Source organism: Girardinichthys multiradiatus, chromosome 10 (assembly GCF_021462225.1).
Source record: "Girardinichthys multiradiatus isolate DD_20200921_A chromosome 10, DD_fGirMul_XY1, whole genome shotgun sequence".
NCBI lineage: Eukaryota > Metazoa > Chordata > Actinopteri > Cyprinodontiformes > Goodeidae > Girardinichthys > Girardinichthys multiradiatus.
In genome coordinates this window covers 38,278,033-38,294,903 of record NC_061803.1, presented here as the reverse complement: position 1 = coordinate 38,294,903, position 16,871 = coordinate 38,278,033, and positions in this window count along the sequence as shown.

Genomic DNA, 16,871 nt, shown 5'->3' with positions numbered 1-16,871 from the left:
CTACATGTACTGTTCCTGTAGCGTATGCGGAGTCTGTGTAAATGTTAACCTTCTGCCATGCTCCTAGTTCCAGAGCGGCTATCACTGCCAAAACCTCTGCTCTCTGCGCTGATTGTGCATCTGTCAGTTCCTCTGCCTGTATTGTGACAAAATCTGTGTCTGCTGCCTTAAGTCCTTCTGTGTCATGTCTGAAGCAGCACCCGTCTGTGTACAGGTTTCGGGCGTCTGTTAGGGATGTACTTTGTAGATCTGGTCTGATTTTTTCATTAAACTCCACTTTTTCTGCGCAGACATGTGGTGTACCGGTAGTTATTCTATCTGCCATGTTTATCCCTTCATGTGTGTATGTGATGTTGGGGCCTCCAGCACCTTACTCAGCCTCTGTTGTCTCAGTGGTGAGAGTGTGAAAGCCTGAGAGTTCACAAGGGCCACCACACCATGTGATGTCAATATATTAAGAAGATGTCCCATCACTACATGAGCTGTTTTTTGAGTTATTTTAGCCATCCCTGCTGTGTGTCGGGTGCACTCATGATGTCTTTGTTCCATGTTGTCCAGCATTATACTTATGTACATGAGGACTGTCCTAACCCCCTCTTTTTTCTGGAACAGCACACCATTTGCTGTGTGTACTGTTACAGAAACATCCAGCTGAAATGGCAACGTGTAATCTGGGTGTGCCAAATGTGCAGCTTGCGATAGGCTGGTTTTTAAGTTAATGAACGCTTCTTCAGCTTCTCTGGTCCATTCAAGTGGGGCAGTGAGGTTTCTCATGCCCTGTTTTTTGACAACATCTCTAAGGGGTGCAGTGAGGTCGGTGTAGCCAGGCACAAAAGATCTGCTATACCCTGTGAGCCCTAGGAAAGACAACATGTCCTTAACCAGGAGCGGTTTTGGGTGGGACAAAACTGCAGATTGGTGAGCTGGGGACATCCCCGTGTCAGGTTGGGCAACAACTCTGCCCAAAAAGTCAACCTGGCGTCTGCAGATCTGGAGTTTGGCTTTGCTAACCTTGTAGCCTTTTTTAGCCAAATGCGACAGGACAACTGCTGTTGCCTCTAAGCATTCATCCACAGTGGGTGTTGCGAGGAGAATGTCATCCACGTACTGAATCAGAGTGGCGTTTGGTGGTAATAGGCAATCTTGGAGAGAGTCTTTTAGAACCTGATTGAAGATTCCTGGAGAAAGCGCGAATCCCTGCGGCAAACGAGTGTATCTATACCTATGAGATTTATAGGTAAATGCAAAAATGTCCCTGCATTCCTCAGCTAAAGGAAGGCAGAAAAATGCGTTGGCCAGATCGATGCAGGTAAACCAGCAATGGTCAGGATTAAGATTTGTCAGAGCCACATAGGGATTGGGCACGGGAACGGTAGGGGTGGCCAAAGCTGCATTTATGGCCCGTAAATCATGTGCCATGTGCCATTTACCTGTCCCTTTTTTCTCCACTGGCAAAATGGGTGTGTTCCATGAAGAGGAATGTGTGGACTCTAAAACACCTGAGTTCCAGAGGCCTTCCACTGTATCTTTAATGCCTAATTCTGCTGCTGGTTTGTGAGGGTATTGTGGCTTCCATATTGGTTGGTCGGTGGTTAACTGAAAGGTAATGGGGGAACATTTAATCAGGCCTACATCTGTGGGCCCCTCTGCCCAAAGGGTGGAGGGCATTTTTTCCACAATAGCAGCTGGTCTGTTTTTTCCCTGCCATGGTGTCTGTCTAACTGAACATGCTCCAGTGTGCCCACATCCGTGGAGTGGTTGAATATACGATAAGTGTTCCCTGAGGGCGAATAAAAAAGGTTGGGGGTTGCCAAAGGCTGCCAATCCTGTAGGTTCAGGGAGCGTTTTAACACACCTCCAAGTTCACGTGCTTCATGACCTGGGTGCAGAGCCAAAGAGACATGAGGCATGCCATCAGACCACATCCTAAACCACACTTCCTGCTCTTCAGTCAAGTGAACCTCGGCCACCACTCCTTCTGGTGCTACATAAATGTCTGTTGTGGCAATGTCCCAGTGTGTACCCTCTAACTCGTCAGCAAAGCTTTCCTGGTAGCATTCACAATTATTTCTATCATAAAACAAGGTGACATGCGGGGGGTCAGGAGGAGGTACATAGGGCGCCAGAGTGGAGACCCAGGATTTCCACCGATGGAAAGCCGAGAGAATGCCTCTGTGCGCGGTGGTTTCAGGTTGCAGCAAAACCCAGTATATGTCAGCCATTGAGTCCTGCAGTGACTGAAGGAGGTACTGTCCATGTGAAAAAGAAGTGTTATTGCCACTAAATAACTGGATGCCATTGGGCAGGTAAACCTGCAGTCCATCAGTCCCGCATAAAATGGTTGCTCCCAGTTTTATTAACATGGGTCTACCCAGTAATTTTACTGGTGTGTCTGTGGAGACTAGATAACTGTGATTCAGTGTCTGTCCACCAATTTCAGTCTTTAAAGGCTTGGTATATGACAGGACCTGTTTTGCCCCCGAGAACCCCATGACAGTTGTAGTCCTGGTGGAGAGTGTGTTTAGAGGAGCCTGTTGTATGGTTGAACATGTGGCCCCAGTGTCCACCAGAAAAGGAAGGCTATTTCCGGACACAGTCACAGACAGCAGGGGGTCCGCAGTCCCGCTGTCTTCTGGGGTCGGTGGGGACCTTCAGTAGTGCTCAGGCCAGAGACTAGGCTCGTCCCAGGCCGGTAATTGGAGTTGTGGTCCGTGTGCACCGCGTGCTGGGCCACCTCTGCCTCTGTATGGACGGTCCATGGAGGGACCGTAACACCCATACCCTCTGGGTGGACCATTCTTATGGGGGCAATCTCGGGCCCAATGTCCAGGCTCATTGCAGTAATAACACACATCAGCATTACCCAGCCTCCTCTGTGGTCCTCTCTGGAATCCCCTTGTTCTTGGCCCTGCCCGTCCCACAAAACGACCAGCATGTCCCTGATATGGGACCGGGGCCTGATGCCACTGTCCTGCCTTTTCTCTATTTCCAGGAAATGGAGGAGCCTGTGGGGGCTGAGACACTGCACCTTCATACATAATCTTAGGTGTTTTACCCTCCTTTTTCTTTTCCCCGACCTTCTGTTTAGCTTCTGCTAATTGCATTTTCAGGAGCTGAGTTTGTAACGTTTTTAATTCACTCTCCTCATCTTGTTTTGCCTCTTTGAGTTTAGATAAATGATGCGTCAAATGGTGATCCCATAATCCAGGCTCTGATCCAGGGAGGTCGGGATTATCTTCCGTATTAGTTTTAACCTGCAAGGGTAACCCTCTTAAAATAGCATCCCGGACCCAGTCCCTTTGGAGACCTTCTCCGTCTGGATTGGTTCCTGTCTGTGTTTGCCATACGGATTTGCACTGATCTATATATTCTCTAGGATTTGTGTTTGCGTTCCACTCATATTTTGGAATGGTACGTCCCCTGGTTACTGGATACATGTGTCTAAGAGCCATGCCTTATAAGAGTGGAATATAAAGTAAATGGGACCCCATTTGGTTCTGCTGTTGTACCCACAAGAAGCTCTATGTCCCTACAGGTGTGTGGCTTCATGCATCGTCCAGCAATGGCCCTATAATCACCTAGAGCTAACGTGGTGCCTGCTGTCAGGGAGTCTAGAGTCTGTAACCATATAGCTGCCCTTCTGTGATTGGGGGCAATTTATCACACAAAGTGGTAAGATCTCCCAGTGTGAATGGCTTGTATCTGTTTTCCCCAAATGGTTGTTGGAACAGTGGGCCCATATAAGAAGGTTTGGGCAGGGTTCGGGGTCTCAGGTTATAGTCATGTCCAGCAGGGGGAGGAGTATCCTCAGGTACTAGTGGCATTGGGTTTGAGGGAGATGACATAACTTCCTCATTTTCAATTGGTAACTGATTCTGTACTGTAATGGGTGGTGCCTGCATAGCAGCGTCATAATAAGTTACCTCAGTCAGTGGTTCTTCTTTTATCCATTTTCCTGACACTGTCATATTAACTGAGCCCTCAGTTACATCTGGTTTCAGAGGTGTGACCAATTCCATATCGCTAGGTGAATGGGAAATATACGGGGTGGAACACTTTATTGGGCCAAAAACTGGCTGCAATTTGTCCCGTAATACCCGGTCAGCAAATGGCTCAGTTAGTGGATCCTGTGAAATTAATGAGCCTCCGCATGAGAGTACAGACACAGCAGTGGAATGTGAGCAGACAGAGGTGGGGGCCAAGGGGGAAGGGTCAGGCGGTGATGGGCCATGGGGGGGCCGGGCAGTTACTGGCGGTAAATCACACACGCTCACTTTTCCCCCAGTAACTTGTAGCGTGGGATATAAACCAGCAAGAGGAAAAGTGGGGGCTGTAGGGGGCTGATATGCAAAATGTTCATATTGTGGTGGCATTTCAACTGCACTATTATCTTTAATCTGTCTGCTTTTCTTGTCAGTCGTGGCATGGTTGCTACTTTGCCATAACAAACCCATTTGTGACCAAAATTTCTCATCACTTTCTGTTCTTTGTGCAAGTCGCTTCCATTTCCCTCTGCCCAACCATCTGCTGTCTCTACACTGTTTGTCAGCCAAGTCTCTCTCCTGTTTTAATTTATTCACCTTCAACCAAAACCACTTGCCAAGATTCTCTCTAGCTGTCTTGCTCTTTCCATCTTTTGACAATTCTTCATTTATTTTAGAGTCCATCCGTTTAACCAGCTTTTGTCCTTCTCTGCATTCAAGTGATTTCTTAATAGCAGTCTTCATTATTAACAGCTGATTCTCTATGGTCTTCCATGAATCATTCTGTTCTTTTGCACTATTATCAAATTCACCTTCCATTGTTATGACAACTACTATCCTTTTTTCTAAAAGATATATTTTTAATGCGTTATCTCAGTTACTCACTCATTCAGTTCTGACCAACCTCCAAGACACCAGAACACATTCAACCCCCAGAAGCCTGTTTTTAGTGGCCAGTGTGTGTGTGTCTCACAGCTCATGGACTTAAACTATAAATCTTGTCTAATTTTTGCTGGTGTGTTTTGTGTCCAGCTCATTCACTCTAACAATGTCTGTTGTTGGTTATTTATCTCCAACTTTACAGCTCATTAATTTTTAACCCTAACAAGTCTGTTGTCAGTTATTTATCCAACTAACAGCTCATTCTTTTAACTTTTATTTCTGTCTGGTGTTGTTGGTTTTTACCCAACTCACAGCTCATTAATTTTTATATCTTATGTTGTTATCTCCACCGCTTACATTGTTCCTTCTGTGTTTATGCAGACGTCTGTAATCTGAGTTTTCACAAATAAATATTTCCGTTTCTCATCAAAAGCAGCAATCAGCTGTCTGTCTTTCTGTTGCCACCGTGAGGTTTCTGGACAGAAAACTGCAGTCAGTCACCTGCTATGAGAGCCGCTCTGCACAGCGCTGCTCTCCAGTCACACAAATTTTCACTCACTCCGCCTAATAATGTCTGTAACACAGATTATTTCCTCTGCGCACAGCTCATTAGTTTTTTACCAAAAAGCCTGGTCTTGCTGAATTCCTGTATTTCAGCTCACAGTTCATTTATTTTATCACTTCACAGGACTTATTCTCAGACTATGTGCTTGTGCTTTTATTATGTCTGTAATCCGGTTTTACTGAGGCAGAACTCACGTAAAACACGGCATTCACACCCAAGTGTTTATACCTGATCTCAGTGTATTTACTTTTCTGTAGAATTTGGGGTTTCTCACTCTCACTAACCCTAACCCCTTTTACGGGTCTACACTATGTACGACCCCGTATAGGCCTGGAACTCAGCTTTGACTTCTCGAGCATGTATCCATCGATCACATGTGCGCTCAACATCTCTCCTGAGACCACTGTGCTGTGGCCTCCAACAAAGTTTCCTCACAACCTCTCGGGTTGGGTTTGTTACAACTGGAAGGCCGAAGGTTTTGAGTATGCCTCACTCATCCTCAAGTATGACCAGAAATATAGATGCTTATTGCAAGAGCCGGCCATGTTCACCTCCTCTGTGGAACACTATCGGACCGAATTCAAGAACAGACTGAGAAATCCAGAGGGGCGACTGTGTCAAGATGGAAAACGACCGCGTCCCATGCTTCACCGTGTGTCCATGGCATGCGCTGGCTGTAGGAGATGTGGTGCTGTATGTCAAGTGTGACGTTCACGTGGACAACGTCGGCCGGTGGTCAGACACGGATGAGGCCGGCGAGTTACTCTGTGAGTTAAAAGTGGAGGACGTCCCTAGCGTGGAGCTTAATGCGGGGTTGTCTGTGGTTTCCATGAGGCCCGAGACAACTACAGATGCCAGATCTGACTGGGTTGATAAGGCTGCTGCGGAGGTGGTGGTGGTGGTGGTAAAGACGTTATACAAAGATGGGAAATACTGCATGAACCACCTCTTCTCCCGTACGCAAGCCATCGTCACAGACCTGCTTGCCTGTAGACCATCAGAGCTCATCGCGTCGCTGATGGGATCCGGCTTTTTTCCGTGGAGCCATCTCATAAAGTCCTCCTAGATCAAATACTGACCAATACCAAGAACAACTGCCCGTAACACATGATACTGGCGTCCAAGGTGACCAAGATCGAGTATTTGTGTGCGAAATGAGAGAAAGTGACCTGTTTGTCCGGAGACAAGTTAGAGGCTTATCGAAACGTGATCGAGCAGGACATGTTGCTGAACCTGGGCCATTTCTACAAGACCCTCTGTGCCTTGCTAAGGAAAAAGCTCAAACAAGCCATGTCAGAGGGTAACGTCTCTGTGTCCCGACGCTCGCAAGAAGCACTCCGGCTGTCTATCCCGCGTATGATTGGAGAGAATGTAGGTCTGTGTTAGGCGTTCAACTATACGTTGTATAAGCGAGCTGAGAAAAAGCAACCTGGTAGACCCGGCCGGTGTTCTGTATCACACTATTATCATGCTACAAGTGGATAGTCCAGAGGCGTTTTGCTGAGACGTCGTCAGGTACCCCTACGCCTTGCTATGTAATTTGCCCTACTCCTGCGCCAACGCTAGTCGCAAAAGTGGATCGTATCATTCAAATCCAAGAAATGGTTTTAGCAAATATGCACGCAACTCCGAAAAAGAAAACGTTCGCTCTCGGACCTCCAAGATGTCAGGTATCATTGCATCAGATGCAAGAACTTCTACAGAGACCTGTTTGCCACTAACGTGTCAGGGGACAAACTGATACAGCGAGTATATGACCATGCGCTGATCCGTAGGATCGGACGATGTGTGAGCAAGACTAGATGGCTCTCCTGAATCCCGCTCTCGTATGCATAATTATACTATTCACAGTGGTTGATAAGAGCGCGTTTTGGTTGTTGGGCTTAGTCAGTGCTTTACTCTTTATTGCCTTCCTTTCGTTTTATTGATTTGTATTTTGGGTTTATTTTTTTATCTGCTATTTTTGCAGTTACACTAAGCATGGCTTTCGGTCAGACCCAGTACACGATCTGCAACATCGTGAGCAAGGACATCGACGAGTGTCGACTGGACCTGGCGAGCTTGTGACAAGGAGTGGGACGAGTGCTCTATTTGTGATCGACAGCATGTGCCTCAAGGTCTACAGAAGACCTGACATGAGAAAGATACTGGTCAGGTTTCACCATATTCAGACGGCACCAAGGGGAGGATCTTAACCCACGAGCCGTGCAAGCTGTTGTCCAAGTGTCAGGTAGACAGCTCTTATGGTTCGTGTCTGAAGATTACGGGCACATTGCCCTTCTCTCATCATCACCCCATCCATGAAGACGAAAGTAGGCAGGCCCTGCTGAACGTATTGTCTGTCATGATGTCAAAAAGCACATGTGAATCGTGTTCTTACCCCAGCCGCATGTCTGTTACGAAAGCTTCACCCGGGTGCGAGGCCTTGTTCTCTTTCACGGAATGCAATGACGGGCATGTCTGTGTACCGACGTCGCGAAATATACACCAGCCCGGGAGCTTTGCAAAGTTCCTGGCCCTCATGAGATCCGCGTCTGTAGACAGCATTTTCCAGCTCGTAGCAGACAGGACACCGGACTCCAGATTTAGACACTTGTACAACGGGAGGATCGTGGTTTCACAAGCGTGGCTGCAACACACCCTGGGATTGTATAAGAGCATGAGTGCTTTTGCCAAAAATCTCTACGTTGTAGGCCATGCTAATCGTCATGAGAAGATACTAATGGAGAGTCCTTCAGAAAGTTTGGGTTACATAGAAGGCGAGATCACCCTGACCCTGATATATGGATCCAGCATACTGGAGATCTACCAGAGAGTCAAGAGAGAGCAAGAGGTGAAGAAAACAAAGACGCTGAGGGGCATGCGGCTCTCTGTGTCACACAGTTTAGCGATCAGGTATTGCTGAGAAAGTGGCCGTTGTGCTGCCACGCCACAGATCCCATGCCATTGAAAGACTGGTGTGCATAATATTATAGTGAAAGAACATGAGTGTTGGGACCCAGCCATGGATTTCAACATTAAACTACGGTACAAACTCTTCTGGAACTTTTCAAAATAAAGTGCATTAACCTTCTTCCGGCACAGCCAGGAAACGGGATAACTGCGGACTTCCTGTGACGCCACTGCCCAAATAAAAGCACAGCTGTTACTACATCCGCTCTCTTCCACACGGCCTTCCAGAGGGACCGGATAGGGGAGACAAAGCTGGTGTCTCTTTGCTGGCAAAAAGACATAACTCTTCAACTGAATCCAAGAGTGTCATAAGATCACGCAATCATATGCACCAGTTAAGTACGAGTGAATAACTGTATTCATTCATAAAAAGGGTAAATTAAGGTATAAGCATTGCCTGACTCTCTCTCTGAGGCCTGCAGAAGCAAACGGTGTTCCAGAGAAGCCCCTGCAGAGACACGTGTCAGGTTTAATCAACCTAACAATATTTATTAACATCACAAAAAGAAAAGAGAGACAAAGTATTAGTTTTTTTACTCGCTTTGCGAGGAGAACGGTCAGATGTGCTCAGTTACAGATCTCGCACCGCTCTGAACAACATCTGCCCGAATCCTCTCTTTTATTATCTTTGGGGGTCCCTATTTACAAAAACATTGTTCTCTAAAGGATGGGAAACAACAGCTGCATCGTAAACAGGTCATAAACAGCTTTATACATTAACAACACATTTCCACAGTCCCCTTTCAGCTTCCAGGGCCAGTTGTGCCTTTTGTTGAGTGTAATCAGCCTTCATCTTTATGACCTCCTCAACTGGACTGCTTCCTTCTCTGCTAGCTCAGCACCATTTATGACCTTTGCCTGCAGACAACTCACACATCCTTTACTCACACAAACATCATGAAAGGTTATGAGATCAAATAGTCAAGTTAAAGAATAGGAGAAAATATAAGATAAATCTATATTCAATTATTCCAACATTTCCCCCCTGTATATCTTATATCTGCTCATATTCTCATATCACTTAACAGCCACTTCTGTCAGATTTTTTTTAACTGTAAGATTATTTTCATGAGTACAAAGACAAGAAGTACTTACTGACATTTAAATCACAGAATCATATAAAAATGGATCTGGATACACGCCAGAAAAGTGGTCAGTCCCATCCTAGTCATCTTCATCATCCTGATGTTTAAATAACGGATAGAGTTGTGTAACTCTGTTTTCCATAGGAGAAATAGCTGTGGTGATAAGACGGTTAACAGAGAACAAAGGCAGGAAATTCAACAACATCCACACAATGTCAAAATTGCAGCAAACACTGCAAATGAAATTATTACTGATGATACTAAAATTTTATACTTCCCAAACATATCCAGCCAGGAGTCCCACATCGAGGTGTCTACTCCAGAATGCTCTTTCATTTTGCCATTTAGAGATCTCAAACGTTCTATGGCTTTCGTTAGGCTGCCATCAGCCGCCGTGTTGTTAGGTATAAATGTGCAACATTTTTCTCCAAAATTCAATTCAATTCAATTCAAAAATACTTTATTAATCTCAAAGGGAAATTAAATGTTGTTATAGCTCATATTATGAAGGTTTCCTCAAAGAGCCGTTGTAGATGCTGATGGCTGTGGGCAGGAAGGATCTCCTGTAGCGCTCTGTCTTACAGCAGATCTGAAGAAGCCTCTGACTGAAGACACTCTGTTGTTGTAGGACAGTCTCATGAAGAGGATGCTCAGGGTTCTCCATAATGTTCTTCATTTTATGAAGAATCCGTCTTTCCACAATGATCTCCAGAGGTTCCAGAGGAGTCCCCAGAACAGAGCCAGCCTTCTTTATCAGCTTGTTGAGCTTTTTTAAGTCCCTGGCTCTGATGCTGCTTCCCCAGCAGATGATGGCAGAAGAGATCACACTTTCCACAACAGACTTATAGAAGATATGCAGCATCTTGCTGCAAACACCAAAGGACCTAAGCTTCCTCAAGAAGTACAGTCTGCTCTGTCCCTTCTTGTAGATGGCTTCACAGTTGCATCTCCACTCTAGTCTGTTGTCTAGGTGAACACCGAGGTATTTATACTCCTGCACCACCTCCACTTCTTCTCCCATGATAGAAATAGTTTTTGACTTATTCCTGTTTCTCTTAAAATCTACAATCATCTCCTTTGTTTTAGTCACGTTCAAAATGAGATGATTGTTTCCACACCATGCCACAAAGTGGTCCACCACCTTCCTGTACTCAGCTTCTTGTCCATCTCTGATCCACCCCACGACTGCAGAATCATCCGAGTATTTCTGCAGATGACAGGAGTCTGTCTTGTACTGGAAGTCTGAGGTGTACAGAGTGAAAAGGAATGGTGAGAGTACAGTCCCCTGTGGTGCTCCTGTGCTGCTGACTACCTGGTTAAACTCACAACCTTTCAGTCTCACAAACTGTGGTCTGTTTGTCAGGTAGTCTTTGATCCAGGAGATTGTTGAGGCCTCCACCTGAGTCTTCTGGAGTTTCTGACAAAGCAAATCAGGTTGGATTGTATTAAATGCACTGGAGAAATCAAAGAACATGATCCTCACAGTGCTACTGGCTTTGTCCAGATGACAGTGGCTTTGTTGAAGCAGGTGTATGATGGCATCTTCAACTCCAACTCCACAGCGATAAGCAAACTGAAGGGGGTCCTGATGGTTTACTGTTTGCTTACTCAGGTGGGCCAACAGGAGTCTCTCTAGGACCTTCATGATGTGAGATGTCAGGGCAACAGGTCTATAGTCATTGAGGACTGATGGGTGAGTTTTCTTTGGTACCAGAACAAGACAGGAGGTCTTCCACAACACCGGAACCTTCTTCTGGGCCAGGCTAAGGTTGAAGAGGTGCTGCAAAATCCCACAGAGCTGCTCTGCACAGGCCTTCAGGACTCTAGGGCTGACATGATCTGGACCTGCAGCCTTATTCCTATTCAGTCTCTCCAGTTGTCTCTTCACCTGACTTCTTGAGACACACAGGTGGAAAGGGGAAGCAAAGGAAGCATCAGCATCTTCTGATATGGTTGAAGGCAAACATGTAGAAGCAGAAGGGTCTAGGGCTGAGGTGGAAGATAAAAAATGTGAGGTGTTACTGGACAGCTGTGGGTCCTGTGTGTCAAAGGAGGGTGGGATGTCTGACTGGCTGTGAGCAGGAGAGGAGGATGCGAAGCTTGTTTCTGAACTGAACCTATTGAAAAATGTGTTCAGTTCATTGGCTCTGTCCAGACCTCCATCGGTCTGATCATCCTTCTGCTTGAAGCCTGTGATCTTCTTCATCCCTGTCCACACATCTCTGATATTGTTTTGCTGGAGCTTGCTCTCCAGCTTATTCTTGTACACCTCTTTGCTGTCTCTTATCTTGACTTTAAGTTGCTTCTGTATAATCCTCAATAATTATCTGTCTCCCTCTCTGAAGGCTCTTTTTTTCTTGTTAAGCAGGTCCTTCAGGTCACTGGTGATACAAGGTTTGTTATTGGGGAAGCATCTCACGGTTCTGGTGGGGATGATGTTATCCACACAGAAGTTTATATAGTCGGTGACACACTCGGTCATGGCATTTATGTCCTCTCCATGTGGCTACAGACTGGGACGCACTGTGCCAGTCTGTAGCCTCAAAGCAACCTTGCAAAGCTTCTTCAGCTTCCTGTGACCATTTTCTCACAGTCCTCTTTATTACAGGTTGCCTCTGAACAAGGGGCTTATATTTCGAGCAGAGAAAAACAAGATTGTGATCTGATTTGCCTAGAGGAGGTCTTGCTGTAGAGATGTATGAGTCCTTGACATTTGCATAAAACAAATCCAATGTTTTGTTTTCTCTAGTAGAGCAGCTGACAAATTGTTGAAACGTTGGAAGTGTAGCAGAGAGTGAAGCATGGTTAAAATCACCAGAAATTGCCACAAAATCATTGGGGTTTGTGTCTGTAGCTTAGCAACAACTGAGCTGATGGCATCACATGCAGTGTCAGCAACAGCGGAAGGTGGAACATAAACTGTTGCCAAAATAACACTGGTTAACTCTCTGGGTAAATAATATGGACGAAAACTTACTGCCAACAGTTCAATATCTGAACTACAGAGATGACACTTCACAGTAACATGTCCTGGATTACACCATCTGTTGTTCACAAGTACTGCCAGTCCACCACCTTTACATTTGCCGCTCCTCTTTAAATCTCTGTCTGCTCGTATGGTTAAAAGGCCCGGCAGAGAGACGCTGGAGTCGGGGATATGATCCTGCAGCCATGTTTCAGTAAAACACATGATACTGCATGCCCAGTACTCTGGCTGGGTCCTTTGTAGGGCTTGGAGTTCATCCAACTTGTTTCCCAACGATCTCACTATGCCCATCAAAATCGACGGAAGAGATGGTTTGAACTTCCTCCTTCTCTCTCTTCTCTTAGCTCCTGCTCTGCATCCACAGCGTCTCCTTTTCAACTCATCAGGGATTTGGGGTTGTAGCTGAAGTATTATTTGAGCTTTTGAGATATTAATCAGCTGCTCCCGGTTGTAAGAAACAACCCCGTTGCCATGGCAATGCATCATAACAAATGTCCAAAAATAGAAAGTATTAAGAAAAATCCTCCAAGCTGCACAGCATCCAACACTGGAGTGGACAGTCATCCAAAAAAAAATCAACTGTATCTACCACAAGAGGAATAGTTCCCAAAAAAGAATAAATCAGAATCAAAAGTAACAGAGCTACTCCAACCTGCTGCCACCTTGAGCGGCGCAATTCTAGAAATGGCACAAACTCCTCCTCTTTCTGCTAACAACATGTCCAAAGCAATTCTATTCTGGAATGTCATCAGGGAAGTTGAAGCCAATTGGTCATGGACAGCTTCAAACCCGCTTTGTGTCCAATTTCCTAGTTTTTGTACATTGTAATGGATATAATTGATCCTGTCTACATTTTTGTTCAACGTACACCACCAACAGATACTTGATTCAAATCCTGCGGCTACTTGATCAACCAATTTATACGCATCTGGTACCCCACGAGGTACACTTATAGCATCAATGTAAGAGTCCCCCTTAGCCTGTCAAGCTGCAGCTCTGCGCTTTCTATTATTCCAGTCATGTGGGGTTACACTAGATAGTCCACGTGTTACTTCATCTACTGACATAGGATATACTGAAACTGGTAACAATAAAGTAATTAAGCACAGAGTCCTGTTACTTTTGAAGGTGATCAATCAAACTACCTGTCGTCATCACACCACCACCAAATGTCTCCTCTAGAGACTGGTTTAAAACACTTATTTACTTTTACAATTGTAATACACCATACTGCAATGAGATTTCCCAATTTATTACCTCTCTCTGTCATATTTATACATCTATAGTTTCCAGTGGTGACTCGCTTATGGAAAACTGATTTATCCTTATCTGGTCTAATTACAGGAAAAACAGAATCCTTGTGCTAACACATTTCATTAGGATTAGTTTGATTCATTACTTCCATCATACAGAGTTGTGGTATCACGGCTGGAATTATTTGTAACAAAAACCCTGGGACCCAAACACACAACACAATCTCTTTTAGTCATGTTAGCCGCTTGCTCTACCATCAATAACCAGTTATTATTTGTTCCTGATACTCCTGTAATAACCTGGAACTTAGTCATCTGTGGTTAACTTTCCTAACATAATTTTCACTCTCTTCGCTCTGTTACCTGGATTGCATTATCAGCTTTATGGAACTTAAACAACTTATTTTAATAACTAGCATAAGCAGTGGTGCCCCACTCTGGTGTCCAATTGTTTCTTTCATCAGCTACCATCATGGACCATGAGGTGTCTCTTCTTGTCATTAGTTAAGTACCATTTATAACTTCTATAATCCTGCCCTTTCCTTCCTCATTTGGTTAAGCTAATGAGTGGGATCAGCACCACAGCTGTGGTATTAGATTTCACACACACTTGAATGCCATAAGTATAAGAAGTTTGTTTAGTACACATAGTTAGGTTATCTTGCCTACCTTGATTTAGCACTACTTGTTTCATATGACTCATAACAGATGTTGTTACATTCTAATTCATCTTGACTGGTTTCCAGAAATACCAGAAAAATAAAAATAAAAAAAAACATAACCACCCAGCATCGGAAAACATTGTTCATCCATCTGGAAATCATTTTGGCTGAAATTTTCACTCCTCTAAATTGTTCCAGTGTCTTAATTGTCTTCACTGACTTTCGGGTCTCTCCAGCCTCTAAATGTCTGGGTCCACCCTATTATCAGTCTATAAATCACTTCCCCTTACGGAGCTTTCAACCGAAATGATCTTTTTACAATGTGTAAGGTGAATCCAGGTTGATCTCTCAGCTATTTTTACTGCCCTTGCAGTGGTTAATAATACCTAATATGGATCCTCCCACTTAGGTAAATACCAATGCTTCTTCTTTACACTCCTTATTAACACCCAGTCTCCTGGTTTCACTAGTTAGTTTTCCTGCTGAGAAATAGAACATTCCTCATAGCTTAACTTTATTTCTGTTGGTTTCTAACATACTCCTCATATAATCAGCTAGGTTGACTTCTTCATCTAACTCCCACTTATTTTTAACTGTGGTAATCTGTATGGTCTTCCAAATAACATTTCATAGGGTGTTAACCCTGAGGTGCTTGTAATATTTAGTTGGAAATAGTTCTATCCGTTTAGAAAATGCATTTATAATGACTAAACAAAACTTTTTCCCTTCACTGTAGTTTAACTCAATAAAATCCATATGAATTGTTTGAAAAGGGTATCTTAGTTTTGAAAATTGTCCCCTTCGTGGTCTTCAATTCCCTTGTGGATTATGTTTTACACATGCTAAACATGTTTTACAAAACTTTTTTTTTTTATAAGAATTTTAGAATTTAATCAATATGTTATATAATATTAATATATCTGTCCTACTATTCCCCCCTGTTGAGACATTATGTAACACGATGGCTCAAATATTGCTTCCCTTTATAGGTTCTTTGGTAGGACAGGTTTGTTATCTGGTCAAATATAGTTTTCATCTTTTAATGCAGCTCCATGTTTTTTCCACATTGCTATCTCCTGTAGTGAGCTTTGTTGTTGCATCTTTTCTAACACTATATCCATTGTCACCAATGCATATCCTGTTTGTGTCTTCTCCCTCTCATCTTTTTAGAGAAATCATTCACATAAACTATTTTCCTGCTAGTCACTTCTAATTTATTCTTTCTTCTTTTTTTTTCTAATTCTGCAGTATTAATGCTGAAACTGCATGGGAAACTCTTAAGGTTAAAGGGTGAAACAACACTATTGTAGCACTGCAACTGTCATTTTAGGCTGCAATTACAGCTCTCACACAATATGGTTACACACACGCAACACTATCTAGTTTTGAAAAGAAATAGGCTATTGTTTTCATTTTATCTCCATGTTGTTGAACCAGAACTGAAGTCATAAAATGTCCCTTGCAATCTACCATCTGAACAAACGGTTTACTATAGTCTGGTAATGCTAAAGCAGTACTGGAAACTAGAACTTATTTTATGTTGGTAAATGCTTCTTCAGCTTCTACACTCCATCTTATTTCAAACGTCATTTTCAGCTCTTCCTCATACATTAATTTGTTTAATGGAGCTACTATTTCTGCATAATTTGGCACCCAGTTTCTACAATAATTAGTTAGTCCAAGGAAGGACATCATTTGCTTTTTTGTTACTGGTTTTAGAACTTGTATTATTGCAGTCTTTCTTTCTTCTACAATTGTGCGTCCCCCTGCGCTAAGATTGTGACCTAAGTATTTAACCTCATTTTTACACAATTGAAGTTTCTTTTACTGACTTTGTGTCCCTCTTCTGCTAAATGTTTTAATAATGCTATTGTATCATTTTTACAAGTCTCCTCATCAGGAAAGGCTAATAGCACATCAACATATAATCTACTCTGACTACCTCCTGGAGGGTCAAACTTGCCCATAATTTCACTCATTACCTGAAAGTATATAGTTGGACTTTAACAGTAGGCTTGAGGTAGTCTGGTATAAGTATATCTTTGTCCCTCAAAGATAAATGCAAACCAGAACTGCCTATCTTTCCTGTTGATGGAGCTTGTTTTTTAACTGGAAAAATGGGTGTGTTACATGGTGAATCCTCACATTTTATTATCACCCCTGCAGTTATTAAATCCTTTATTACTGGTTTTATCCCTTCACGAGCATCGTATTTCAAAGGGTATTGTTTTACTCTGGGCCTGTATTCTGTTTTTGCTCTAATTTGAACAGGTAATGCTCCTTTACTAAACCCGCATCAGTAGGGTCTTTTGACCATAACTTATCAGGGACTTCATTCAAAAACTGTTCCTCCTGTTCAGTAAGGAATAATTCTCATTGTTGTTTTGTATGCAAATGTATCCCTTCCTGCACTGTCACTGTCCAAAATAATAATTTTCTAATTAATCCTGTGGATGCACTAGTTTTTGTATTCATTATTGTTACAAACCAGTCTGTGGCATCT